General features: G+C 41.7%; 1 protein-coding gene and 1 long non-coding RNA gene across 5 annotated transcripts in view; one reads left to right on the top strand and one right to left on the bottom strand.

Annotated features, from left to right (window-relative positions):
• The window catches only part of RBPMS (RNA binding protein, mRNA processing factor), a 155,679-nt gene that overhangs the window by 9,315 nt on the left and 118,637 nt on the right, over positions 1 to 27,727 (top strand). The window lies entirely within an intron of this gene.
• Positions 15,744 to 23,381, bottom strand: LOC123626507. Of its 2 annotated transcripts, XR_006730883.1 has the most exons (4): positions 23,254 to 23,381; positions 22,037 to 22,158; positions 17,580 to 17,630; positions 15,744 to 16,202 (listed from the first exon to the last, which is right to left on the bottom strand). It is a non-coding gene; the product is annotated as an uncharacterized LOC123626507 (long non-coding RNA). The 2 variants fall into 2 exon arrangements; XR_006730884.1 differs by lacking the exon at positions 17,580 to 17,630.

Raw genomic sequence — 27,727 nt, 5'->3', positions numbered from 1 at the left:
AAGGCAAGACCATAAAATCTAGGGATGCGTGTGTTTTTATCAGACAGAGTTTCTCAAGCTGCTTTGTTGTTTTTTTGACTTTATTGTGGGGGAGGGGGGAGAAGGATAGGATGAACCTTTGGTCTGCAGTCCAAAGACATCTATTCTGTGGGTGAGAGTTTCATTTATTCAATTCCTACTTCCCTAAAGGTTTGTGGCTGCCTTTTCTGCCCACCTGAGTGTCAGCTGAAAGAAACTGTAGCCCAGGAACTTAAAACAACACCTTGCGTTTGTATTTCTCAGCTGTTAACCCTTGGTGCAACCATTATGATGCATATTGTGTAAAGTACTCAAAAGAAAAAAAGGAAATGTCAGTAATAAATGCCAATCACACCAGGAAGGTAGATTCAAATTCCCGGCTGTAATGCAGTATTGTCACACAAATTTAAAATGCAGCGGGAGTGTTAGGCAGCCTGTTTCTATCCTGTCGGACCCTAGACTTTTCAAAGGTCTCAGGAGAAATCTGAGCCTTTCAAAGTTGAGGTCCATCTCACCAACCCATGAAAATAAATTTAGAGGCCAACTTCTACTTTTAATTAATCCTTATTTCTCATGAGTTTATTTTTAGTGACATTCCTCTGATTCCGCAACCCCCCCCCCCCAAATTCTTGTGTCTCCAGGTAGATGTGCTGGCCGGTGGCCAACATCATCCTAAGAGAAATGCTCAGGATTACCAATTTTTTTTTTTTTTTCCCTTGAATCCATAGGATCCTGTTTCGGGAAAATTCCTCCTATGTGCACCTCTAGGATGGAAGTTTGATGCCTCCTGGGAGAAAGTGTGCACAGAAAGTGCTATCCTATTACAGAAGCTACAGCATTTCCTTTGTGCTCAGAGGGGAAGTGCTACAAAAGTGTAATTACTTTACCCAGCATGTGTGATTTACAGGACTTAGAATGTGTGAGTTTCCAAGGAGGCATCTGGTTTTAAACACTGTATCCTTCCAAGCCAGGCAGGATGTGTTTGGGGAGGGGGAGGGAGGACGTGCACGTCCAGGACGCTGCGGACTTGAAACCCTCGGTGCCCGCTGCTCCTTTAGGGCCTTACCTATCCGAGCAGAAGGAATGGGATCGAGTCACCCACTATTGACTGGGCCAGGTCATCCGCTGTTCCCATTCTGCCTTCTCAAGCCCAATTCCTTCTTTTCCCAGGACCTCCAAGCCTTTCCCCAGGAGTGAACGAGAAAGAATTGTTAGAGCTAACACTGAGAACCATGTGTGTTGCAGAAATTTCCTTTGCAGTCTTACTTTTCTCGATAGGTGTAAGAAAATCAGGTGAATCGAAGATCAGGTGCAAGTCCAAATATCATCAGACTTATAAAAATGCTTATGGATTTTTGCATAGTAATGAACGTATTCAGCGTGTTTGGAGTTCTTGTCTACTCTGCTTTTTAACATTGCTCTTTTAACAGACCCAAGGAAGTGTTATCATCCCACGTTTTGGGATAAGAAAACTGAGGCTCTGGGAGATTAAGTAATTTGTCTGAGGTTTTACAGCTGGGGGGATAGGAGCTTAAAATTCTCTAGTGGCACATGAGGTTCATGTGATCTGGGCCCTGCTGGTCTCTCTGACCTCATCTGCCAAGAATCACAGCCTCATTCATTATGCTTCAGCTGCCGGGGCCTTATTTAGGTATCTCCAACTTGCCAAACTTGTTCCTGCCTCAGGGCCTTTGTGTGTGCCTGGAAAGCCCGACCCCCAGACGTTACAGGGCAGCCTTATCCTTGTCATTCGTTCAGATCTCAGTTCAGATGTTACCCCAGAGAGAACTTTGACTTCCCAGGGTTAAAGGAGCCCTTTTATTTTCCAGGTGGGACTTCTTCCCTCCTGACATGGCCTTGTGTACTTAGTATACTTTCTTACTTTGTACCCCTGGAATGTGACAGGGACCTCTTGTCTTGTTTAATGCTGTAAAGTCCCCAGATGCCCCCTAGAACAACGCCCAGCATTGCCCAATACATTTGTGTTTCATGAAACGACTGGAATACGAACCAGCCTGTCAAATGCTGAAGCCTTTTGGATACACCACCTGGTCAGAACCCTTTCTCAGCAGTTGTCAGATTACATTTTAATTATTTCTGCCTTCAGGATGATCATTTCTGAACCCCCTTTCCCCACTTTTATTACCTCCAAAACTGCAGCTGTCATGTCATACGCTTTTAAGCCAGAAATGTTCTTCGGATGGTAAGTGATAGATCCCTTGTGGGAATATGCAGCAGTTTTTCTCACACATCAAGGATTCCTTCCCTTTTGTCCTGCTCGAGTGGAAACCTAGTCCCTAATTCCACAGGACCAGCAGAGAAGTGTGGGTCTGGCGTGGAGGGGAATGAGTTTAAGGAAGAAGCAGGGCGAGGTGGATCTGATTCTTGTTTTGCAGATGTGACTGTTGGGTTGTCAGGGTTAATGTTAATAACCCAGGTGGAATTGATTTGGAGACAGACTTATCACTTCTTCTGGTCCTTTGAGTGTAGCCTCCAGCTCAGTGTGTTTTCCTACATTTGCCTGCAAAACAAAAAGGTATGTTGCTGGCTTTGGCCAGAGAATTCCAGCCCTCAAGCACCTGTACATGTTGCCACGAAGGCGCGTCCAATCCATGCTTTGTGAACCTCTAAGCGGCCACCTCTCTTGGCCACAATTTACGCCTACTTGTCAGCCTCATGGACTCGGGAGCCATTTCTATTCATTGTAAAGGGGACCAGATGACACTTGAGGACAAAAGAAATGTAAGTCGTCACTGCTTAGGGCATCAGATTGACAAGTCACCTGTTAATTGAGCAGATGAGCGCACTAATGAAAATGCAGGTTATTGGATTATGCTCATTTATGGCATTTATGCCAATACTTGACCTTGAGCAAACTTTAAAAATCTTTACTATTACCTGATTTGTCTTAGAACCAGTGGTATATAAATCCCTATTAGAAGTATTCTTCATTCATTTTTTCTTATCTCTTTGTGAGGGACCTAGCAAGTCACAGAAATTGCTTGTCTTTCACAAGTCATTTAAGCCTCTTTCCTTAACTAAAAGGTAGGTATTGTACCGACAATGCCTGCTGTGCATTAAAAAAAACTTTAATTCTCATTTTTCCACTTTCTTTGTACTTTCCATTTCCCCATTGTAATACAGAATTATGCTTTGGCCTGCCAAGCTACGTGCAGGGTGGGCTGTTTGGGATGGGGGGGGGATGGTTTTAATTTTAAGCCTTTTTAAGTGAAAACCCTTAGACCTTGCCTCTTGTTTCGTTTGTTAAATTATTACTTTAACAAACTAAGGAAAAATTAGTGACGCACTCTAGACGTTGCTGTGTCCTAAAAGATATTCTTAGGCCTGGTTTGCTTACCTGAAATTGTTTTGTTTTGTTTCTTCCTAAGCAAATCAGTGCCTCTGCTTGCAAAATGGGTGGGAGTCTCTCTGGGTGTGAGCTAACGGCAGGAAATGACCCGTTGTAAACAAAAGGACTGTGGAAGGCCCATCCTGAGTCTTTGTGTTTCGGGGAGGGGTGATGCAGAAAACCGGAGCTAGGAAATGAATCTCTGCATTAGCCCGTTCTAATGGGGGAGGGGAGAAAGGGCAAGAATCCCTCCCTGCTTGCGGTCCCAAGTGTCTGGGTGCCAGGTGACACCCACCGGGAGAGCCTAAGAAGTGCAAGGAAGAAGCAGGGCCAGGGTGGGTCTGCAGGAGCACCCGTTCCATACCCGTAAGAGGAAAGAACGAACCAAGTTGGGCAGAATTATACCCAGCGTGACATTGACCTTTAACGTGGGCTTTTGGCTTTTGCTTGAGAAAGCCCATGACTGGCAAAAGGCAGAAATAAATACAGAACGGAGAAAGCAAGAGAAAAAGGGATTTTGTATCATCTGTTTGTCCACTAGTAGAACTTCAGGTACTATGATTCGCTAATAAATAGCCTGTAAGTAAACCGAAGATTTGAATTGCTGGGTTAACTACCATCTTTTTGGAAATCTTGGCTGACCACTGAGCTCCTAATAGATAGTGACTAGGACAGGTTGGACTGACAGAGAGGGTATTTGTAATCTGTAATGGGTGCTGTGTTCAGTAGTGGGCCCATAATGAAGAAATGCCGGGGCCTTTCCCTGCTTTGGAATGTTCTCCCTCTTTACTTCAAAGTGACCATTCATCATATCAGTATTTGTACAGCGGGATCCCGCATTTAAATTGCTAGGAAAGGAGTTAGGTCTTATCAACATTATTTTGCCTCGACAAATTCTTGCTGACTTGCAGTTGAACTTCTGCTCTTCCAGGGACACCATTTTTTTTTTTTTTTTGAGGAATATAAATCTTCTCACTAATAATTAGAAACACACATCTTGTTGAAAATGGTTTTGTGGTTTAGTTAGTTTTCAGAACACTTGGAGACGACAAACAACTTTTCTAAGAAAAAGCATTGTTTGTCACACCACCGTTTTAGGGCTTTTTATTGTGCCTATATTTTTAGAAAGGCCGGATGATAGGTTTGGTGTGGGTACTGTGTGTTCAGGGTAGAAGGGTGTTCAGCCCACAGCACCAGATACTTAACAGAATTGCAGAGATGAGATTAAAGCTGCCACTCTGACCCCATTGTGAAATGGTTTTGTTTACATATTAATGTGGTAGAAGACGATCTTAAACAATATGGAGCCAGAGGTGCAGTATTGTTCAAAAGAGACATGGTAATTGTAAATTTCAAAGTTGACAGGGAAAAATTATTCTTACTAAAAATTCCAGGCCGGGAGCAGTGGCTGACATGTGTAATCCTAGCACTTTGGGAGGATTGCTTGAGCTGTGGTGAACCGATGAACGCCACTGCCCTCCAGCCTGGGTGACAGTGCGGCCCTGACACACACACCCCCCTCCCCCCCATTTCCAAAGCAAAAAGAAAATTCTGGCCAGGTGCGGTGGCTCACGCCTGTAATCCTAGCACTCTGGGAGGCCGAGGTGGGAGGATCACTCGAGGTCAGGAGTTGGAGACCAGCCTGAGCCAAGAGCGAGACCCCGTCTCTACTAAAAATGGAAGGAAATGATCTGGACAGCTAAAAAAATACATATAGAAAAAAATTAGCCGGGCATGGTGGCACATGCCTGTAGTCCCAGCTACTCAGGTAGGCCGAGGCAGGAAGATTGCTTTGAGCCCAGGAGTTTGAGGTTGCTGTGAGCTTGACACCACGGCACTCCAGCCTGGGCAACAGAGCGAGGCTCTGTCTCAAAAAAAAGAAAAAAAAAAAGAAACTTCTGGTGTCTGTAGCATTGGTAGGTTTTCCTCATTTTCTTGATACATTGTTTGAACTTTTAATTTGAGAAAGGTTAGTAGTAAATTATCAGTTTACAAATATGGACATACATAGGTTCATTTATAGGAGCTTATCTATGGTATGCATTTGGCATGTTTTTCTTAAAGTATCAATTATTTTCATGTTATTATCTTTGGTAACATCACTTATATTTTAAAAAGAAAAGATAAAAAGACTAGTGTGACCCACTCTCTAAGCTGCTTACCCCACTGTGCAATCCACAGTCGGAAGAATGGCATTCACTCACGTTCTTTGCATGGAGAACTGTTTGTGTATCTGAGCTTTGGCGAAGAAGACTAAACATCCACAACCGGGACACTTGGTGTAGGTTCTTTTGTGGTCAAGATGGACTCAGGAATGTAGTGTGTCTGATTTTACTGGGTGCAGGAGCAGCTTTTTCTGTAGTTTTTCACATTCATGTAACTACTGATTAAACTCGGAATCAAAGTGAAAATGTCCCGATCGGGAGTGTTTGTCCATGCTCTCCCTGTTCTTAGATGATCAAAGGCAAGTGTCTTGCCCTTTGCAAGACCAGCATCTGTTGCCATTTGGTCATAGTGCACCCAGCCTGCTGACTCTGTATCTTAAAAACAAAAACAAAAGTCAGTGGGGAGGGAGCAGAGACTCAGAAGTGCTGTGGGGCTTTGGAATACTGTGAGTTTCTGAGTTGTGCAAATATACATCAAAGCTGTTTTAACCATTAACTGAACCCTTCTCTCCCTGTTTCAGAAAACCCCACTTGGGCCTGTAATTGACATGAAAATTGCTCTTGTTTCTCTTGTTGTAACATCATGGGTCATGATTACAGGGACAGGCATTCAATTGGTGTGAGCTTACCTTGAAGGTGTAATATACGTGTAATAATAAAATTAACCCAGGCAAAGTTCAGGTGTTGCTCAGTACAAGAGACCCAGGCATAGAAATCTATCAACAGCAGTCTGACCTGGGTCCTCCCCTTTGGGCCAAATAATACTCTTTAAAATCTCTCCATATAACTAATAAGCACTGTATTTTCCATATTGACATTGCAATCATATTACTTAGAAAGCTTGCCATAAACACTTCCTCCCTCCCCATGCCTAATGGATTAATTTGTGGTAGTCTCATGAATTAGGAAATTGCTCATTTAAGGCTGGGATAAAGAGTAAGCATTACTGTTCATTTCACTCCCTTGAGGGAGTTTCCCTTCATGGAAAGCTCTGGGGTGCCCTGGGGTATTCTCACAGTTCTTTTGTTGTATTGGAAATTTGTAGATGCACTTCCTCTACTGCAGGTGGTCTGGAGCAGAGCTTCTGTGTAGAACGGAAATTTTTCTCCTGGGATATTTTTACATGTTTTAAGCCCTGTTACATACTTACTTACTTTTGGCCATTTCCCCCCACATTTCTCAAAGGAAGAATTGTAATGTGTCTCTTCTACTTTAGAGATAAAAATAATGGTAGTAAATCCATTGGATTTTTAATTTATTTGATATTTAGGATTGAAACTCCCAAGACTCATAAGCTGTTTGTTCAGCTAATTGTTGGATCATATTGTGTCCAAGTTTCTTTTTACTGTTTTTGCTTTTGACATACTTTTTTTTTCCTTTTGTTAAATTCATTTATGCCAGGCCCAGTGGCTCATCATGCCTGTAATCCCAGCACTTCGGGAGGCCAAGGTGGGAAGGGTCACTTGAGGCCAGGAGTTCAGACCAGCCTCTGCAACGTAGACCCTATCACCACAAAAAATTTCTTAAAAATTAGGCATGATGGCATGTGCCTGTAGTCCTGGTTTCCCTGGAGGCTGAGGCAGGAGGATCGCTCGAGCTCAGGAGTTCGAGGCTGCAGTGAGTTATGATTGCACCACTGCACTACGCCTGGGTGATAGAGCAAGACCCCATCTCAAAAGAGAAAAAACAATTATATAGTTATACCCTTCTTCCCTCAACCCTCATTAGAGGATACAGGAAAGAAAAAAAAGAAAGAAGAGAAAGAAACAATTCTATAACTGCCTTTCTACAACCAGTTGTATCTTTTTCATGTTCTTTTCTCTTTGTACACATCTATTTTAACAAAAATGAGATACGTGTTCTCCATTGGGTTTTTTCTTTTTCATTTAACATTGTTGTGAACATCTTTGCATGCCAGTGCGTGGATTGAAATTCTTCATACTGTGGTGTAGAGCGGATATGCCTTAAAGTATTTAATCCATCCAGTCCCTGTTACTGAGCTCAGAGCTTATTTCCAGCCTGCGGTATACAGCGCTGTATACATCCTCCTAGCTAAATCTGTGTGTCCACCCTTAGTGATTTCCTTAGCTTAAACTCTTAGAAGTGGAATTTCTGGGTCAGAGGGCATGCATTCTTTTTAAGACATTGGATGTTTATTGCCAAATCTCTAGAAACACGGTACTAACTCACACTCCCACCAAAAGTCACAAGCAGCAGCCCCGTTTTCCTGCATCCGCTGCCACTGCGGTTTACAGATATTTCAAAGGTTGTTTCTTCACTGTGGTATTTTTCACATTTGTGTCCTACCTGTGATTCATGATTAATAGCCTGATATGGACAACACCTGGATGTTGCATGTTGACTTTTTTTTTTTAACCCCATTTCAAGACATCTCCCAGTTGTTTCTTATGCTTCAGTAGGCACTAAAATCCTTAGTAGATCATTTCTGGAGATGTCCAGTGAAAGTTGTTGATTTTTTGTGATCCACATGTATTAGGTGTTTGAGATATTTTCTGGCTATGAATGCCTGACGATGAGGCCAATACTTGGTGTTCTGTGTGCATGTTCAGAATTTGATTGAGTCAGCTGCAATGTTTGTCATGTGAAGCAATACTGCCAATTCACCTGTATTGTAAGATGCATCCTGATTTCATAGGTGTTACAATGTAGAAACATGTCTCAGAATGGGTGCGTATATCCTTGTACCTACTTCTCTGGTCACATGGTTGGTTTGCCCTCGACGTGAGGACAGAGGCACTCTTGGACACTTTGGCCAGTTTGACATAAGTTTTAGTGCACAGCTAGCCAGTTACATCCTTGGAAAGAATGTTATAATTACGGTTAAATCAACAATGCCTTTTATTAAGCACAGACCTGGGTGTGTATCTACTTGTAAAAATGTTCCTTTTCTTCCCCCTTCAAATTGAGGAGGTAGCCCCGAGCTCCAGTGCAGAAGTATTTGTCAGTCTGAAGGAGGGACCATTCAGGGCCTTCTTGTCCTCCCTGGAGGGGCTGTTTTCGCTGCGGATGCCTACTGCATACCAAGTGCCAAGTCCTGTCTTGAGTGCAGCTCAGGTCTCCCGGTGTGGGCAGGGCGATCACGTTAACCCCAGCCCACACGCCTCCTTAATTGTTAACAGACATGCGGAGGAGCGCACGCCCTCCGCAAAGCCTACACACATGTTGTTAGAGTGTGACTCTAGGAAATGAGCAGATGTAATGGAAACCTCAGTCTTGACTCATCCTGATTGTTACATACGAGTGGAATTTGCATCTCATTTAGCAGTTATTTCAGGGTAAATTCCATTCAAGATCATGAAATGCTCCAATTATATGCATTGCAGCACCTTTCTCGAAGGAACTGGAAGCTCTTTTCAAAATAAAAACTGTCTTCTTTCCCTTGAGTGTGGTTGGCAGATGGTGAAGGAGCAGGCGATGAGAACGTGGATTAATGGGCGAGAGGCATGTAGGACTCCCCTGGGGTACAGTCATTGATGTTTGTTGAAGAGAGGCCCAGAGCCTGGTGTCGTCTTGCCCTTTCTGGGGGATGTAGAAGCGGCAGGCACTTTTCCTGCCTGTTTGGAAAGACTGCAGTCAACACAGGAAACGATGGGAGGAGGACATGACAACATTGTGTAATGTAGTTGGAGAAGACTTGGAAATTCAGAGAGAGAAATCAGGGTGAACCCAGAGTAAAACAGGCATTGTGGGGGACAGATGGGCCTTGGGGAACTGGTAAGGTGTAGAGACATGGGCACTGGGTTAGGAGAATTTCACCATCATAAAGGTGTGGAAGTGGGAATGAATGTCACACACTTACAGGGCAGGGAGAAGCCATATCTGGCTGTTAACTTTGAGAGAACGAATGATGTATATTTGGGGATAGTTTAAAGAATTTCTGTCAGTGTCATTGTTTCCTTAATCAGGCCTGTCCCACAGGTGATCGATCGATCTACAGCCTGGTAGAAAGTTAGACACCCGTAGAACCCAGTGCCAGCAGGCTAAGCCGCCTTCCCCCCCCCCACCCCAAACTCATTTTGAGTGTTAGACATGCAAGGCCGTGTAAGCTGTTCAAATTAGCATGCTGGAAAAACAAGACATTTTCTCTTTGGCTATTCCTCCTGAACTTACCTGATGAAGCCGTTTACACCACGATTTCACTCCTCCCCCCCCCCCTTTTTTTTTGTTTTTTTTTGCTTCTCCATTCTGCCTCTTCAGAATAGCAGGGCTGTTTATCAGTCATGGTGGCTCCTAGTCTTGGCAACTGAATGTATAATTCCTGGGGGAGAAAGTCATTCCAAAGACCCTAGACTCCCACTGTATTAGTCCTAGTGATGCAGTGAGCAGCAGACCGATACTGTCCTTAATTGTGCTGGAGCTTACAGTGTAGTGGGGAAGTGTGTGTTAAACAAGTAAATATAGAAGTACAAACTAAGTGCTATGAAGAAAAAACGCAGTTGTTGCGGAAACTGTAGTTGATGGGTCACAAGGGAACCTTTTCTGCTTTGTTCTAGGCATTGATCACAGCTCATTGAATCCTCACTACACCGAGAGATAGGTACCGACCACCGTCATTCCTAATGCACAGGCGAGTAGGGGAGGCTCAGTGAGTTGAATAACTTGTGCTCGGTCACAGCTAAGAAATAGCAAAGCCTGGACTTGAACTTTAGCTGTTAGTTCAAAATCTGCCACCTGTCACTAGACCTGGCTGCCAGTTTGGAGTTGGGAGGATGCTTTCTTCAGAGACGTTGTTTATTCTAAGGGAACAAGAGGTGTCTCGAGCACGTGTACCTCCCGGGATCCTGCCTTCCTGGAGAGGGATTTGAGACGTGGGGCTTGCCTAAGCCCTCAGTGATCAGCAGCGTGGCAAGGTCTTGTCAAGAAGGTGATCACCTGGTTACAGCGTCTCTACTTTCAGAAAAATCTGTGTAGTCTTGGGCTTCTCCTTGCCACTAGTGAGTCTTTCTCACCCTTGACATCCCACTTGTCTGGACTCCAGACTCCCAGAACCTCCCTTGACTCCCCCACCCCTTAGTCTGTTCAACACTAGTGGCAGATTCCCCTTCCAAATGGCTACATTCCGCAAACCAGGAGGGGCCTCCATCAAAGATTTGATGTATATGAAAGTGTTCTAGAGACCACACAGAGTGTCTGACCATTTCTATTGTTGCAGTTAGTGGGCAAGATCCAACTTCATTGAGCTATAATTCTCATATCTTAAAAATTCACCCTCTTAAAGCATATAATTGGGTAGTTTTTAGTATATTCAGAGTTCTGTGGCCATCCATGATCTAATTTGAGAACATTTTTCAACCCACCCCCAAATTCCAGACCCGTTAAGCAGTTACTCACTTTTTCCTCTTCTCCGTAGCCTGAGGCAGCTGCTAATCTACTTCTGTCTCTCTGGGTCTGCCTGTTACAGACGTTTCGCACAAAGTGAATAATACAATATCGCCTTATTTCACGTAGCATAATGTCTTTAAGGCTCGTTCGTCTTGTAGTATGAGTTGGTACTTTGCTCCTTTTGGGGGCTGAGTAATATTCCCATTGCATGGATGCACCACATTTTGTTTGTTCATCTGTTGGTGAATATTTGGGTTGTTGCCACTTCTTGGATGTCCTGGTCTTACAAAGGCATTCCACCTCTAGGTCCCTGGATTCCTAATGCCTAGCATGTTTTCTTCAGTCCTCCCCATCATCTACTTAAATTTTTTCCTTCTAGGTTGACCCCATTGGGGCTTTCCCCCCTAGGACTGTTAAGTTAGTCATTGACTTAGAATACTGAGTATGCTTCCTAGTATTTTTGCTTATGTCCTTTTATGTATCTACATAAGTTTGTTGTGTTTGGACATTGAGCACTTTTTTTTTTTTTTTTAAAGGCAATTCTTTCAACAAGTATATATTGAATACTTGCTCTGTGCCAGGCACCTAGCTGGCAGTTGGGATACAACAGTGAACAGAGCTAAACTCTGCCTTTGTGGGGACATCCTGGCAGAGCTTACATTCTTGGTGACTTTATTTTTTTTACATATATAATTAACTGTAACTCTTCCATATTTCCAGCACCTCGCCCCAAGATGTCATACGGTGTAGATTCTCCATAAACGTTATTTGGTAACTGACATTGAAATTTCCTTAATAATTTCTTAAAAATTGAACGAGGCCACTCACTCATCTCCATACCGTATAGATTGCTGCCTGATTTCTTCATGGCCCTATAATCACAGTTGCTGAGTTTATTCATGAGGGCAAAAGGCTGTGAAATGTCCCCTTGGAGAATAGAAATGAACTTGAGAAAGCACATCTCACATCCTTTTCTATGTGTCTTTACTCCAGAGCCTGGCCTGTGTTTGTGCTCCTCTGAAACGTGGTTGAAGTTGGAGTCTTAATTATCCTAAGAATTCCTATGGAGACCCTGGCAGGGGATGGAGGGGGAGGGTAGGGTGGAATGTGTTCCTCATTTACTGTCTGTGTTGAGGAATCTTCCTCCTCCTTCCTGTCCTTTAGTACTGCGGCCACCAGACGCCACCCCCCTCGCCCCCAGGTCCGTGGAAAAATTGTCTTCCATGAAACCCGTCCCTGTTGCCAAAAAGCTTGGGGACCGCTGCTTTAGGAGGAAACCATTTGCTCAGTCTTGACAAAACTTAGGATTGTCTGGCCCTGAACCAGGTGCCATTAACCACCTTGCTGTAATTAATTGTGTTATAATTAGTCAGGCATCTTTCTTCCCCAGTCCGTTTTGGGAATAATGGTAGTGTGGCACTCCTGAATGCCACTGAGAATTAAGGAGTTAATATGTGTAGAGGCTTCTGGAAATACTGAGTGCTTGGTGGTGGTATTCTTATCTGCTCGGCGAGCACCGTGGCCTTATAAGGCCGTCCACTGGGGCCACGGGGAACCAGGCCAGCCCCGAGCCCAGATGACTGTGGCAGTCCATGACAGTATTCCCGGAATGGGTTCAGATTTCTTATTTTAATACTGATACCACTTTTTTTTTTTTTTTTTTTTTTGCTAATTGTTAGTGTTGGTCTCACAAGTACTTTTCCCCCAACTTTACTACATCTATTTTTAGCACTCATCTCCATGATTCTTGCGCTCTCCAAACCAATTATAGTAAAATCCATTTGAACAGAGATAATTCCAGTCAAAGTCAAGTTCTTACATTTTCTTTTCCTGGAAACATGGGCCGCTTATCCCAAGAATTATTTGAAGTAAATTCATCCTTTTTTAAATGCTGTATTGAAGAAAAAAGAAACAAAAACAACTAGTAGCTATAACATTCCAACAGTACTTCCTTTTTTTAAACCCATGAATTAAAGTGCACACATATTCAATATCGAGTTTTACAAGTTTGTTCACTTTTTCTTAGGGAACCCGACATTTCTTTTCAAACTGTAGTATGTGAACATGGAAATTTACATATTCAAAGGCAGTTTCAAAGATTTTTTTTCCTCCCACCGTGGTGGTCTGTTTAATGACATAATTTTAGGCTATGTAGGTTTTCTGAGCTACAACACTTAACTTGGGCAGTGAGGCAGCCGAAGCCCAAGGTTGGGTCTGGAACACGTTCCAGTTTTTAAGTGGGCTGCACTGTTCTCATTGGTCCCTGTTTCTCTCTAGAAGGCGAGCTGTCATCTCTGTCTGGATCCTGTGATGTCAAGTAAAATAACTTGGGTTTTTTGAGTTTTTAAGTTTATAACGTGGAGAGAATGATAGCTACCCTTAGCCTACTTAAGAAAGGTGCTATTACAGGTGAATGCAGTAAAATAAATGCCAAAATTTGGGGGTTAGGTCAGAAAAGGTGGTACGTGGTTAGAATATTATTATTTTTTTCTTTTTCTTTTTTTGAGACAAGGCCTTTTTGCGTCTCCTGGGCTAGAATGCAGTGGCACGATCATTGCTCACTGCATCCTCCAACTCCTGGGCTCAAGCAATCCTCCTGCCTCAGCCTCTCAAGTAGTTGGGACTACAGGTGCATGCTGCCACACGTGGCTAATCTTTCTATTTTTTGTAGAGATAGGGTCTCACTATGTTGCTCAGGCTGGTCTCAAACTCCTGGCCTCAAGTGATCCTCCCGCCTCTGTCTCCCAAATTGCTAGGATTACAGACGTGAGCCACTGTGCCCAGCCTAGAATATTATTTCTTATCTTTGTTGACTTTAGAGATACTTACTTTTTAAGTCATACTTTTTTTTTAATAAAATATCATCAAAACAACGGGCATTGGGTAATTGGTTACTGTATCTGTCTGCCTCAGTGGTGACCATCATTGTCAGTAATGATCTACTTCTGTTTGCCATGGCAGGCAGCTTGTAAGTAACCACAAGTCCTATTTGGAGGCAGTGAAGAAATATTTTTGGTGTGCCTGGGACCTCCTATATCTGTGTGAATGTTTATAGGCAATCTCTTGTTTATAGGAAATGGTGCAGAGTTGAGGAACTTTGGCCTTAGTTGTGGTGGGAAGTGGAACAAAGTGGGCCTGGTCCCTGGCCGGTTAAGTCATTTGATTAGAGCAGTATGCTAATGAAGCCAAGGTCACTGGGCCATCTCTGCATGGGTCAGCCAGCTTTGCTCTTCTGGGAGCCCAGACCTTGGCCAGGAGGCTGGGCAATGTGTGTTGCTGGTCATGAGGCTGCAGCAGATAGGTCAGTGCTAGTCCATCACCAGACCCGGAAAACGAGCTCTGGAAAACACATGCCCTGTGGAGAGTAGACTATTTGTGGCTCTTTAATTTATGAGGCTAACATAACAAATGTTTTGCACAATTTTCTTAGAAAAGATTTTTTTTTCTGATAATATATTATTGAGGCTCCTGGGAAAACACAGAAAAAGGAAGGAAACAAGAATCACTTTTTTTTACCCTACTACTGACAGAGGTAACATTTGAGATTTTTCCATTCTTGACATCCGTTTCCCTTGGCTTCTATGACACCATGCTCAGGTGACGCACCACTTCCTCCCTGACCCACCCCTACAGTCTCCTGTTCACTTCTTTCCTTTGGTTTCGTCCTTAAATGTTATTGGCCCTTTGTCTTGCATCTTCATTTCTCACTGTCCTGCACTCCCATGGATGTGTCGTTTGTCCCAACTTCTGTCCTGAGCTACAGATTCCAATACGCAAGTGTCTGCACCACCTCCAATTGGATGTCTCCCACACACCTCAAATTTAATGTATCTTGAACTGATTTCTCTTCACCTGTGTTCCCCGTGTGTAGGTAGGAGCCTTCACCCAGGTGCCCAACTCTTCCCCTGCCCTCTAACTAATCCACCCCCAAATTCAACAATTCTGCTTCCTCAGATATCTCTCAAATCTGTTGACTTCTCTTTCTTCCTTGCTGCCATCCTAGTTCAGGTCAGCAGCAAGGCTTCTGCAAAACCTTTCCAGCCCCGAACCAGTTTCCCATGTCCCAGCCTTGCCTGTCTTTCAGTCCTTGCTCTTCAGGAGAGCCAAGGTCATCTTTTAAAAAAGGTAGATAGGCCCTGCCATTCTGCTTAAAACCTTTGATTGCGTCCCCTTGCCCGATAGCCTTATCTCTGTGTCTTTGTCCTGCAGACTCTCTGCTTCATTCATACTGAGCTTCATTCACTTCTCTAATGATGCATCCTCCTCCCTTTCATTTATTCAGTAAGCGTTTTTATTGATGATCATCCGCCAGTCAGACACCAGGTTCTGGGAACATGCTTTGAAAGGCTGACACAGACCTTGGGAGTGGGCTTGGCTGGAAGGCTGTAACGAACCCTGGCTTTGGGAAAACCTGGGGCAAGGCCATGCAGTTAGCTGCTTGGTGCGTTAGAAGGTGGTGTGTGTACACACTGCGCCTTGCAGGAAGCTTGGTAGCTTTTTCACTGGGCCTTGGAAGGATGGATGACTCCTGGGGAGAATTAATTTGGGGGCACATTGCACAGAAAGGGGAGACATCCTGATTTCTGAAGTTTGTCAGTTTGGTTTTGTGTTATCCTTATACTTAAAATTACTGTGTATAGGGCTAGATTTTAATCTCGCACAAAAAAATCCCTTTTGTAACATTCCAACAGATGTATTACATTGCAGTGTGGGATTTTTTGGAATTGGGAAATCCCAGTGAGCCAGGATATATATAGATTGCTGTTTCTGGATACCTAGTGACTTAGGAGTTGCAAGATTTGAGTATATACTAACGATGTTCCTTGTTGCATTCTCCTTACCAGATAAACTAAACAAAATGATAAGGGGTAGCAAAAGCCCTCCATTAGTGAAGTTAATGTTTGTGTAAATGTTAATCCATAGGAAATAGAATGTTCTTGGCTTTCCAGTTTTACGGTTAGACTCTTCAGCCCCTTACTCTGTCGTCTTGATGTTTTTCATTGTTTTTCTTTTGGTGGGGGAAGCTTATTCCTCAAAGGGACAGATCTATTCACCCAATGTCAGAATACAGTAAAATCTTTTGATTGTGTTTGTGATCACTGAAAAGTTTGTTAAAATGTTGAGATATTTTATGTAGAAACAAAACAAAATATCTCACGATGACTGGGTTATTTAAGCTTTCACCAGGATGTTTGGAATTATCAGATGCCATCTCTGGTTTCTTTCTGTTTTCGGAGGACTGATTCATGGTGAACCTTCACTCCTTAGTACCAGATCGCTGATTATCAGTGGCTGAAATCAGTGTGGATGGAGACTTCTCAGAAAACCTGTTTTTCATAAACATAACATGTTGCAAAAAAACCATAAATGCCATGTTACCTCATTTTTGCTCTTAAAAAATTACAAAGTAATAAGTAATTGTGACTTATTACTTATTACTTATTCAAAAACTGTAAAAATACCGGAGTGATTACAGCAAATGATGTAAATTTCCCTTCAATTTCATACCTTCCCCCTTCCATGTCCCAGAAGTATAACATAATCACAGTTAATGGTTTAATACAATGTTTTTATGTACTTACGTACTTAAAATGCTGATAAAAATATTTTTCTTTAAAAAATCTTTTTTGGTCTATTTTAACTTGACAATAAACCTTAGATCGTCCATGTCAGTATGTATAGCTATAGCTCATTCTTTTTAGTAGCCACATAGTATTTCATTGTATGGATATACCTTTTGGGACATAATATATTTTTATATTAACCATTTCCTGCTGACTAATATTTGGGTGATTTTTTGTATTTTTGCTGTTACTATTGCTACTGCAGGAAGTACTGGGATTTCTAATAATGTGGTTGAGTTACATTTTATGCATTTAACGTCTTAGAACTCAACCACGTGTACTCTTTTGTAATGAAAAAGGTAAATTTTTATTTTGCCTGTGTGTTCTTTTTGATGTGCACATGGGTAAATATAATTTATATTCATTTATGTTATGTATATTTTAATAAATAAACCACATATACTTGAGCAATTTATAGAATATTTAAGGATATTTTTAACCATATGCCATTTTATAATTTACTCTTTAACTCTAGAACTTGAGTCTAATATAAAGATTCCTAGAAATGGAATCTCTGAATGAAAGGGTTATGTGCATTTAATTTTTAAATAGATAATGCTGAATTGCCTTCTAAAAAAAACACCAATTTACAGCCCTATGTAGAGTGTGTCCATTCCTCCATACCCTAACATTACATATTTTTCTTCTTTCCTTTCCTTTCCTGCCTTTTCCCTTTCCCTTTTTTTTCTGAGACAGGGTCTTACTTCGTTGCCCAGTCTGGCTTCTCAAACTCCTGGGCTCCAGGATCCGCCTGCCTCAACCTCCAGAGTAGCTGGAGCTCCAGGGACTCAGCACCTCACCCAGCTTAGATATTATCTTTCTTACTCTGCAGTCATTGGCTGGAAGAGGGCATTTCATTGTTGTTTCAATTTATGTTTTCGTTATTAATGAAGTTTAATATTTTTATGTGTTCACTGGCTATTTTTAGTTTTTCAACGAAGTGGTTATTTATATCCTTTCTGTTTTTCTTAGGTTATCTTATTATTGATTTTTTTTTTAAAGACACTCTATATAGTGTAAACATTGATTGTTTTGTCTTTAATATATTTTGGAAACATTTCCCCTAGTCTTTTTGCTTACCTTTTAAAGATAGGTTTCAACTGTCATCATTTGCTGTGAGTGATTATTCGCCTAGAAAATCTGAGATTATCAGTTGAAAAAGCAATAGAACTAATGAACTTTAGTAAGGTGGGCAGACAAGATAAACACAAAAATCCCAGGGCTTTAATTTTTTTCTATTATACCAGCATAGGAAAGCAGTACAGATTGAACATCCCTAATTCAAAGTGCTCCACAATCCAAAACTTTTTGAGCTCTAACTTGTCACCACAAGTGGAAAATTACACATCTGACCTAATGTGACAGGTGGCAGTCAAAACTGTATCATGCACTAAACTATTAAAAATGTTGTATAATATTATCTTCAGGCTATGTGTATAAGGTGTATATGAAACATGAGTAAATTTCGTGTGTAGATTTGGGTCCCATCTCTACGATGTCTCATGTGTATATGCTAATATTCAAAATCCAAAATCCAAAACAACTTCTAGTCCCACCCAAGTATTTTGGATAAAGGATGCTCAACCTGTATTAATCAATTAGAAAACATAAAATATCATTCTTGACAACAATGAAAAACAATAAATTTGCAAGAACTACTTGAAGAATACTGTATTTTGAAGGATAGAAAAGACCTGAATAAATGGAGATACAGACTGTATTCTTGGATGGATACTATAACATTGTCAATTTTCTCCAAATTAATTTATGCATTAAATAAAATTCTAGTAAAAATTCCCCAGAACTTTGAAAATTGACAAGCTAATTGATAAGTCAGTTAGACTTAACAGATGTATGTAAAGCCAAGAAAATTTTGTAACAACTCTGAACGAGGACTCTCCAAGCCAGATATCAAAACCAATTTTGAAAGATATTATAGTTTAAAGAGACAAACGGGGAAACTAAAGCCCATGAAGGTGAAATGACAAGTTGAAGGTCATAAACCCAGAGGGGAGCATTTTTCATGTGGGTCTATTGAAGAATTTCTCAGTTTCTGGGCTGATTTTGTGTCATTCAAACTTTTCACAAGGTTGTAATCTCTGGAGATTTCTTGTTTTACCAATTAGATAGTATCTTTTGGGAAAATTAGTTATGAAAGGAACCAACTTGTTGGACATTCACAGAACTTGCATAGAGGGTTAGAAAAGAAAAATGCTAATGCAAGCCTGGCAAGTCTTTGTGTGTTTCATGTTCTGACATTTTTTCCCCTGTAAATACTTTCTCCCTTCTTGTAGCAGAACAGTTCAAAGGTGAAGGGGTAGAAGGTGAAGAGAGTCCCAGGGCCTATCTAGGAACAGTAATTAGGAATCATTTAGAAACTTGGAATCAATTGACAGGCTCATTAGTGTTTCAGTGACATTGGGAGTTAAAGGTTTAAAATATTTATCTCTGTTTAAAGTCATGAAAATGGCCAAGGTTGAAGTATTTTTTTTCCCATGCTTTAAATTTGTGTGTGCAGAATTGCAAAGACAATGAGTATAAAATACAGAGATTGGAGAATTTAGAATTTTTGTGTAATTATTATACTTGCGTGAAAATGTAGCTATATATGTTTTGTTTCCTTAGGGCGTGTGTGTGTGTGTGTGTGTGTGTGGTGTGAGCTGGTCAGCTGCAAAACTTTCTGCCTAGCAAACTCGATAGCATCTAGGGTGGAGCTAAGAGGGAAACATACTTAATCACATACTCACCAGTTTCCTGGCACCAAGAAAATTATCACCAGTGACAGCAGCTACCAGGCTAACTTTAGTCCTGGACAGGCACGTTTGCCACAGTTATTTTAAAAGTAAATTTCTTAAAATATACGAGTTATTTGACTTCCTCTTTTTAGTGATGTTTTCATGAATCCTCCATAGGGTTTTTGTCATGTGTGTGCCATTAAAAATTCCTTCAAGTACCAAGGTCATATCCAAATATTTTATTTAGTATTCTGAAATTTGAAAGCAGAATATCCATAAATTATTTTTTTTACAAATTGTCTAGGTACCTACTATGAGCCAAGGACTACAATGTCCTTAGACACCTTATGGGCTAGGTAAAAATCATCACACATTAGGTTGGAAAAGGCTAATTGCTATGACAGATAAGAATAAAGTAATAACTGGGTAGGAAATTGAGGAAAGATTCCTAGAGGCAGTAGCATTTGGGCTGGATTATCTACTGTTATTTTATATACAATTATCTGGGCTTTGTTTAGGCATGAGAATGTAACACTTCCTTTATAGGAACTTAGAAACACAAATGTATGTCTCTGAACAAATTCAAACACAAATATCTGAGGCTAGATTTTAGAAAACCTTGTATTTGGACTCACTGTCTTCATTTTTTTCCTTATGTAAACTAGCACACCCAAGAAGTCACAGGAAAAATGTATAACGAATGCACATTAAAAAAAAATGGAAAATCACAATTTTGTACTTACTGATATTGAATAGGCATGTTTTACTGAGACAGTTGCATTTTCAATAAATATTTCTTCAGGTCTCCTATTTGTGCTGGGAAACTTGGCTAAGCAGGAAATTCTACTGTTGCAGGAAGTCCCTTTCTGATGTGCATTCATTTTGTAGTGATCATGTGTTAATTTCACCTAGCCAGAGCAGGCTTGAGAACCAGGACCTGGCTGAAGGTCTCTGAGCAGGTGAAATGTGTGTTGCAAGGTCCATGCCTGAGCCCTGCCGTGCTGCGTGCGTAGCAGAGAGGCTCAGTCTCACCCCCAGCCTGTTTACTGTGGGTACTGAGTTGCCATGGGCTTCCTTATCTGGGTCCCCAGCCTGGCCCACTAGTTCTCTGTCGGATGCCAGTGTCTCACCAGGGCTCTTTTTATTCTTACTCCAACTGGAGACCCAGCCTCTCAAACATCTGTAGTATTTGTCCCTTATCTCTTTGTTCATGTGTTCCGTCACCTTGTGGCTATTTATAGGTCACCAGTTCTGCTTTCCATTTGAAGGACCTGTCTGGCGGGGCTTGGCACCTCTGTGCTCTCTGTGTACGTGGGGCCCGGTTGCCCAGCTACCTCTGAGGGGACAGAGTGGGGACTGCCCTGGCCCACTGGTGTCCATTAAGACCAAAGAATCTGCAGGGGAAAACTGGGGTTGGGGGAAAGGACCTCCTGGAAATAGTAAATCTTAGTTTAGTTTTTCAGAGAAAGTAGTCCCCATGGGTCACTTAAAAAGACAGAAGGTCCCTCAGGAAGCAAGGCGTGATGGTGAAGGGGTTTAAACTGGGTCTGCGTTAGGAAAATGTGCATGGGCTTTTTATGCCTTCATAGTGCATGAGCTTTGGAGTCAGCCAGCGTAGCTGTGGCCTCCTGGCTCCTGTCCTGGCTCTGTCACTTATTAGCTGTGTTACCTCCAGCAAGTTACTTAATTTCTCTGAGGCCAGTTTTCCCTTGTGTAAATTGGGAATAACAAAATCTACAACGTGGGGTTGTATATTGTAGCAATAATCACGCCTCCATAGAATGTAAATAACGTGGTCAACAAGTAGAAAGTTGCCAATCACGGTCCTCATCATTTGGAAGGGGATATCCCTGGGACGTGGAATGTAGACAGGTTATGGAGCAGTCGGTCATAAGCCAAGCTTTTGTGAGGTTAGAAATTTAATTAGAAATCAATTACTTAGGGTATGTATTGGATTCATAAGTAGGTGCATAGTCTGCTCCACTTTGCTGGCTCGGTGACCTTTAACCTATCTAGGCTTTAGTTTTTCTTTATCTGTAAGAGGAGAATGAAGCTAGTAATGCCTACTTCATGGAGTTGTGAGGATTAAAAGATATTATATGTAAAGTGTGACACAGTGTCTGGTATAGATTTTGATCTGGAAAGAAAAGTCTTCCTTTGACTTCATAGCTACCTTTTGGGCACAGTAAAAGCAATGCTCAGTGACAGTTGCATTAGTGTGTTCTATGTCCTTTGAAGGATGGCTGTTCTATTTCCAAACTATTTGACACTCCTGCACTATATTTTTCTCAGCAAATACACTACGTCCCCCCCCCACGTTAGCATTAGCCCACCATTAAGTATTAATTCTTCACTCTGTTATTACTACTTTTTTTTTTCTTTTTTTTTTTTTTTGAGACAGAGTCTCACTCTCTTGCCTGGGCTAGAGTGCCGTGGCATCAGCCCAGCTCAAAGCAACCTCAAACTCCTGGGCTCAAGCAATCCTCCTGCCTCAGCCTCCCAAGTAGCTGGGACTACAGACATGTGCCACCATGCCCGGCTATTTTTTCTATATATTTTTAGTTGTCCGGCTAATTTCTTTCTATTTTTAGTAGAGATGGGGTCTCGCTCTTGCTCAGGCTGGTCTCGAACTCCTGGCCTCAGGGGATCCTCTGGCCTCCAGCCTCCCAAGGTGCTGGGATTACAGGCGTGAGCCACCATGGTCGGTCGATGGTCTTAACCACTGTTTTACTCCTTGCTGCCTACCATGCCAAATTCCTGAAGGTTTCTTGTGTGCCCTCTCTTTTGTGAAAAGTTGCTTACCTTTCTTGACTTGTGCGCTGCTTTAAAGGGGACGGCACGGCACTGCTAGTGCTCTAAGATGGGAGGATGTTGATGGATGCTGGATGAATGTTCCTTTTCCACCAGGGGGCCAAACTGTCCATCTGTAAATGAGATTTCTTGTCTTTAGACTCATTAGTGATTATTTTTCCTCGGGGGCCAGTCATCCTTTAAATCTTGTGGTAGAAAATTAAAGTGAGTTTCACAAAAGTGTGGTTTATTTTTAAATTTTCATTTAAATATTAGTGTACAGAAGTTAATTAAGTACCTGGCCTGTGGATCCAGCTTCCTGGCATGTCCCTTCTCTTGTCACTATTTAGAGAGAAGGCTTTCCTTAGAATTAGATTACACCTTGGAGGGTGAATATCTTATCTGCAAATCATGAACATTTGGGGTCCTGAATAGGTGGCCGTCTTGTGTAATAGGACCTGAATAAAGTTAGGTAAACAGGACTATCTCAGATATCTTAAAGGCTTTTGAACAGAGTCTGAGGTTAGTTAACTTGTTTTTCATAGTTTCAAATAAAGCCTGAGCACATGGGAGTTAGGGAGGACCTTCTCATTTTGCTTGCAGTGGATTTTTTTTTGGTTACTGTGTCTTAGGGTTGCTCTAGGTGTTAGGTCTGGCTCCCAGCCTGCTTAAAAGCAGTGATTGTGAATGTTTTTGGGGGTCATTGATCCCTTGGAGAGTCCTGGGAAACCTGTGGGCACCCTCCCCAGAACACACACACACACACACACACACACACACACACACACACACACACACACACACACACACACACACACACACTGCTTTGTTCATAACCCCTTCAGGGCCACAAACCTAGGCTTTAGAATATATGATATTTCCAAATGGGACCTGTATCACCGTCCCTCCCTTTCTCTGTACCATCCTGGATCACCAGCACAGCTAATTGGTTTAGTATATCTTTATTTGCACTCCAGGATTATTTGCATTTTAAAGTCTTCCTGACTCAACGGATGTGAATTTCAGAAGGGGGGGGGAACCTTCAGACTCCATCGGATGTTAGCACTTTGCGAGGGAACTGGAAAGTGCACCTGGCTTTCCCGGCCATTGTTAGCCAAAGAGGAATGGGTACAGCCAGGGGGTCCAGTTAGCTAGCTTGTAAAACCTCCCCTGTGCTGTCCCGTCCCCTGCCCTCCCTCTGCCACACTGAATTCCCCGAGCTCACTGACCTTGATGTGCCTTGGCACCTCCTGTTCCCCACCTGGAATGCCCTTCCATTCTGCCTGCGCGCCAGGAATGTTGCTCATCTTTCAGCACAAGGATCAAGTGGAAGCCTCGCCAGGCTCCCCTGGCAACCTCTCCCTCCTCCTCTCTGTTTCCATAGCAATTTTTAAAGGTCTCCATTACGACATACGTATCATGTCGTAATTATTTTTTATACGTTTGGCAGACTCTACTGCCTGTAAATCAAGTGCTTGTCTTAGTCATCCTGGGTCACCCAGCACGGTATCCCGTGCTAGATACATTTGCCGTCCAGAGTTCGTGTTATACAAGCGTGCTGTGGGGTTAGAAGGCTGGGATTCCGATTCTGACACTGGGACTTCGGGAAAATTATTTCATCTCTTTTTGTGCCGCTGATTGCTCATCTGTAGGCTTAGGGGTGCTGGCAGGGAATTGAGTCAATGCATGTGGGGCACTTAGATTAGTGCCTGGCACGTGGTAAAATATCCCGCAGCTTTTTTTTTTTTTCTTTTTTTGAGACAGGGTCTCTGTCACCTTGGCTAGAGTGCAGTGGCGTCATCAGAGCTCACTGCAACCTCAAACTTCTGGGCTCAAGTGATCCTCCTGCCTCAGACTCCTGAGTAGCTGGGACTACAGGCACATGTCACCACGCCTGGCTAATTTTTCTATTTTTTAATAGAGATGGGTCTCATTCTTGCTCAGGCGGGTCTCAAACTCCTGAGCTCAAGCAGCCCTCTCGCCTTGGTCTCCCAGAGTGCTAGGATTACAGGTATGAGCCACCATGCGGCTATTAACCATCGTGATATTTTATCATAACATTAAGCAGTGTTATTATCGAGTAAATGAGAACCTCTTAAACATAACCTGGCATAACTGGAGAAAACATTATTTAGATGTGCAGAAATTGAGTCACTTCTGCATTCTCCGAGTTTAAATCCCAACATAGATCAAATACAGAAATCGAAATTGATAGGGCTCCCAGCAAGGCTTGGTGTAGTATATACTCTCTACAATCTACTCTCCATGTCTTTATATTAAAGTTAACTGTCATCTGCGGGAGGCCATAAGGCGTGAAGTAGGTGCTGTGGGAATATAAGTCTTCTTTTCTTAAGGGTAGGAAATCCCAGGTATGCTATTTTAATGTTGTGATTTAAATGTGTTAAAAACCTTGTGTTTTTCAAATCACTTTCCAACGTAGCCCCAGCAAGCCTCGGGGCGTGTGTGGGAGGGGTCACCACCATCTGTAGTCCCACTGGTAACATTCAACCCTGTGCGAATCCAGAAGAAACTCTTAATCACAAAGCATTTGCTTCTGCTTCTAACACGAGTCAAAGGTGGTGAGAAAAAAAAAGCAGTCACTGAAGGAGCTCTTTCCTTAGTGTATTTTATTTGAAGGCAAGATAGAAATCGCCTGCTAAAGTCGTAAGTGTAATAATAATGCTCTTTTGGAGCTTGGAAGGAGCTTCACTGGTACAACCCACTCTCCTGTACAGATGAGGAAACCGAGGTCCCAGAATGTGGAGTGAGTTAACATTGTGTCAGGATGTGGACAGGGCTGTGTGCTCCCAGTTGTCACATGGATGGCCATGTGGCTGGGTGGGGGGTTCCAGGGGGCCCTTGCATGCCCTTTCTAAGTGGGAGCTCCTGTCTGACTTCAAGCACACAGCTTGCTTCTAGAAAGCTTTCCTGGACTCCCCAGGCAGTCTCTCCTTTGTGCTTTTATAACTAAATTTTGCCTTAAATTAAAAGCAGTGAAACCCAGGCCTCCTGGAAGGGTATTTAGTTTTCCTTTTAAGAAAAAGCAGAACACTTAAGCTAATGACAGTGTTGGAAAACCTTAACCCACCCCATCCGGTGATTGATATATCTGTCCCCAAATTTTTGCAGTGAAATATAAAAACAGTCTATAATCTTATTTTGTAATCAAAATCTAACCAATTACAGTCGGTCTCAAAAAGTCCTCAGCAATTAGGTTGTTAAGTCACCCAGCAAGACCCCTGTCATCAGCTTCCTTGCAGGCATTTCTTTTCATGTTTTGCCTTCTTGGTGTCTGCATAGTTTCTAAGATCTGCAGCCCAATAAATTGTGCTATTATCTCCAAGTTTCCATGTTTTAAAAAGTATACATTTGCTGTTGTCTCCTTTTTGGAAATGGAGGTCAATTTTCGATTTTCAAATTATTTCTAAAGTGAAAGAGGGCGAGAGTTTTAGAAGAAGTTAAATAATAGTAATTTTAACATTAAATGTCCAAGCCCTAGTAACGTCGACATCTAGAAAAATACTTTTGGTTATAGCTGTAGAATGTTACAGAATGTACACATAACCTTGGCAAATTTTAAAAATCTCAAATCATATAAGTCTCCTTGTTGGCAATATAGGAGAGAATCGTTACTACACAGCTGTAATATCTTTGGGGAAGAAACAACTTGTGTGTCTTGATTCTTTTTTGTAGTGTGGAACCAAGGTATTTGTAAGTTTGAAAGCAAAGAAAAGGCTTCATTGTGTGTATTCCTGAAATGTATTTCTTGGCACATTTTTCAGATCTCACAAAGAAAACGAGTCTCAGTGAGTTATTTAATAACTTTTGATCCATTCCACAAAGTACAATACGAAGTATATCAAAGAACAAAAATGCAGTAATGACAGCATTATAAAAATCACCGGTATTTAAGTGGTATATTCAGAGAGTGGTGTTTAAGTTCCTAGTAGCTATCTCACTTATTAATTGGCTATGATGGAGTAATCATGCAGTAATTCCATTATACATGTTTGAGTATTTATAGCTTTTAGGGACATGTACTAACACCATATTTAGTAGTTTCTCCTAAAGACCAAAATTACAGCCTCTGCCTCCTCTTCATTTACTTAGATGTGAATGCAAGTGCTATGAATTTTAAAAATACCTCTCTCTTTATAGTTCATCTGTTCCAAAGAGATTTATTAAGCGTCTGCCATGGCACTGTGTGTAAGTTGCTGAAACTTAAAGACAAATACAACAAGGGCCTTTTGTTATTTGTTGGGGGTGATGAAAAGTAAAGCAGATGATTACAATCGGTAGGACAAATAATTATTTGTGGGTGTGATTTATTTGAATATATAAGTTTAAGTGGTTTTCAAATGTACAGTTTAATAGTCTCAATCACTTGCATTTCCTTGAATTGGAGGCGGAGAGGAAGATGGTGGGCTTACAGCAGATTCACTGGGAATTGTGCATTATTCTACACAGAGCTCAGAAGCACATGGTGCAGCTGGCAGTATTTGCAAGGGGAGAAAAGATGGCAGCTTGGTCCTTGATTTTATTGTTTGGCATAGGGTTGTCACCTCTCAAGGGGACAACTCAGATTTCATAGGAAGGGGGATTGCCTGATTGCAGTCTGGAGGCAAGGCCTCTGATCTGTTCTCCCTGTCAATAATGTTACTTACCAATGGTATAATCAGAATTGTACTGATTATACAATTCTGCTGGGTCACGTTAAGAGCTTTTAAAAATTTTGATTTCACTTTTGCAAAGACCACTTTTCTTTTGAACCTGTTTCTTATTTGTTAACCTAGTTTGAAGTAATCCTACAGTTGTTGAAATAAATGGGCTGTCCATCAAAAAGTAACTATTTTTCATCCCATTGTCTGATGAGATGCTCTGAGTCTTTGATTAGATAGAAGACTACAGACAAGTTAGCTCTGCATCTCATTGGCATAATAGTTTTTACTCTTAAGCAAGAAATCTTCACTAGGTCCTCTGGTGATCTGGTGCTGATGTAGTGCTCGTCACAGAGGTGCTCATGACATCTTTCTATGTCCCTTGAGGATGTTGGTGCCAAGGGCTACTTACATCCTTCCCGGAGTGGCATGATTGCATCCCTTGACAATTAGTGGCTTCGTTTGTGTCATTTACCTCTTTTGCCTTCTTATCACAATGACTACCATGAAGGTAGTTATTTAAAAGAAGATGGTTAGGGTAAAGTCAGATGTGATAAGCTTCATTCATAGAGTGTGGTATGCAGGTTTGTATGACTAATAAAGTCAAGGTGTAATAGCTGTTGTAATAAAACCAAATAAAGTTTCTGGCTTCTTCATAAGTTAGCCCTAGTTTAAATTTATCATTTGTTATTATTCATTACTTTGTTCTTGTTAGAACAAGGCAAGGAATAGATAAACAAGTGGGAAAAAAATCATTACAGGTTATTTTCTATCTGCCTAAATTGCAACATAAGGAAACAGCAAAGGAAAAGAAAACCCTTTAGCTTAAACATTCCATTGACCCAAGAAAAATCACATAAGCTCTGGAAACAACTTTTATTTTGAGAACAAGACTTGAGTCTTCCCATGTGGAACATTCGATAGAAATCCATTTACAAGCTTTTGCTCCTCTAAAATGATGTCTTTTGCCTAAGAATGGATCCTCCTTGCAGTATGGAAACCGGGTAAGCCGTCCTACAGTGATCCAAACAGCCACTGGCCTCGC

This window comes from Lemur catta, chromosome 22, assembly GCF_020740605.2.
Source record: "Lemur catta isolate mLemCat1 chromosome 22, mLemCat1.pri, whole genome shotgun sequence".
NCBI lineage: Eukaryota > Metazoa > Chordata > Mammalia > Primates > Lemuridae > Lemur > Lemur catta.
Note: the sequence above shows the minus strand (reverse complement) of the source record. Positions and strands in the feature narration are given on the sequence as shown.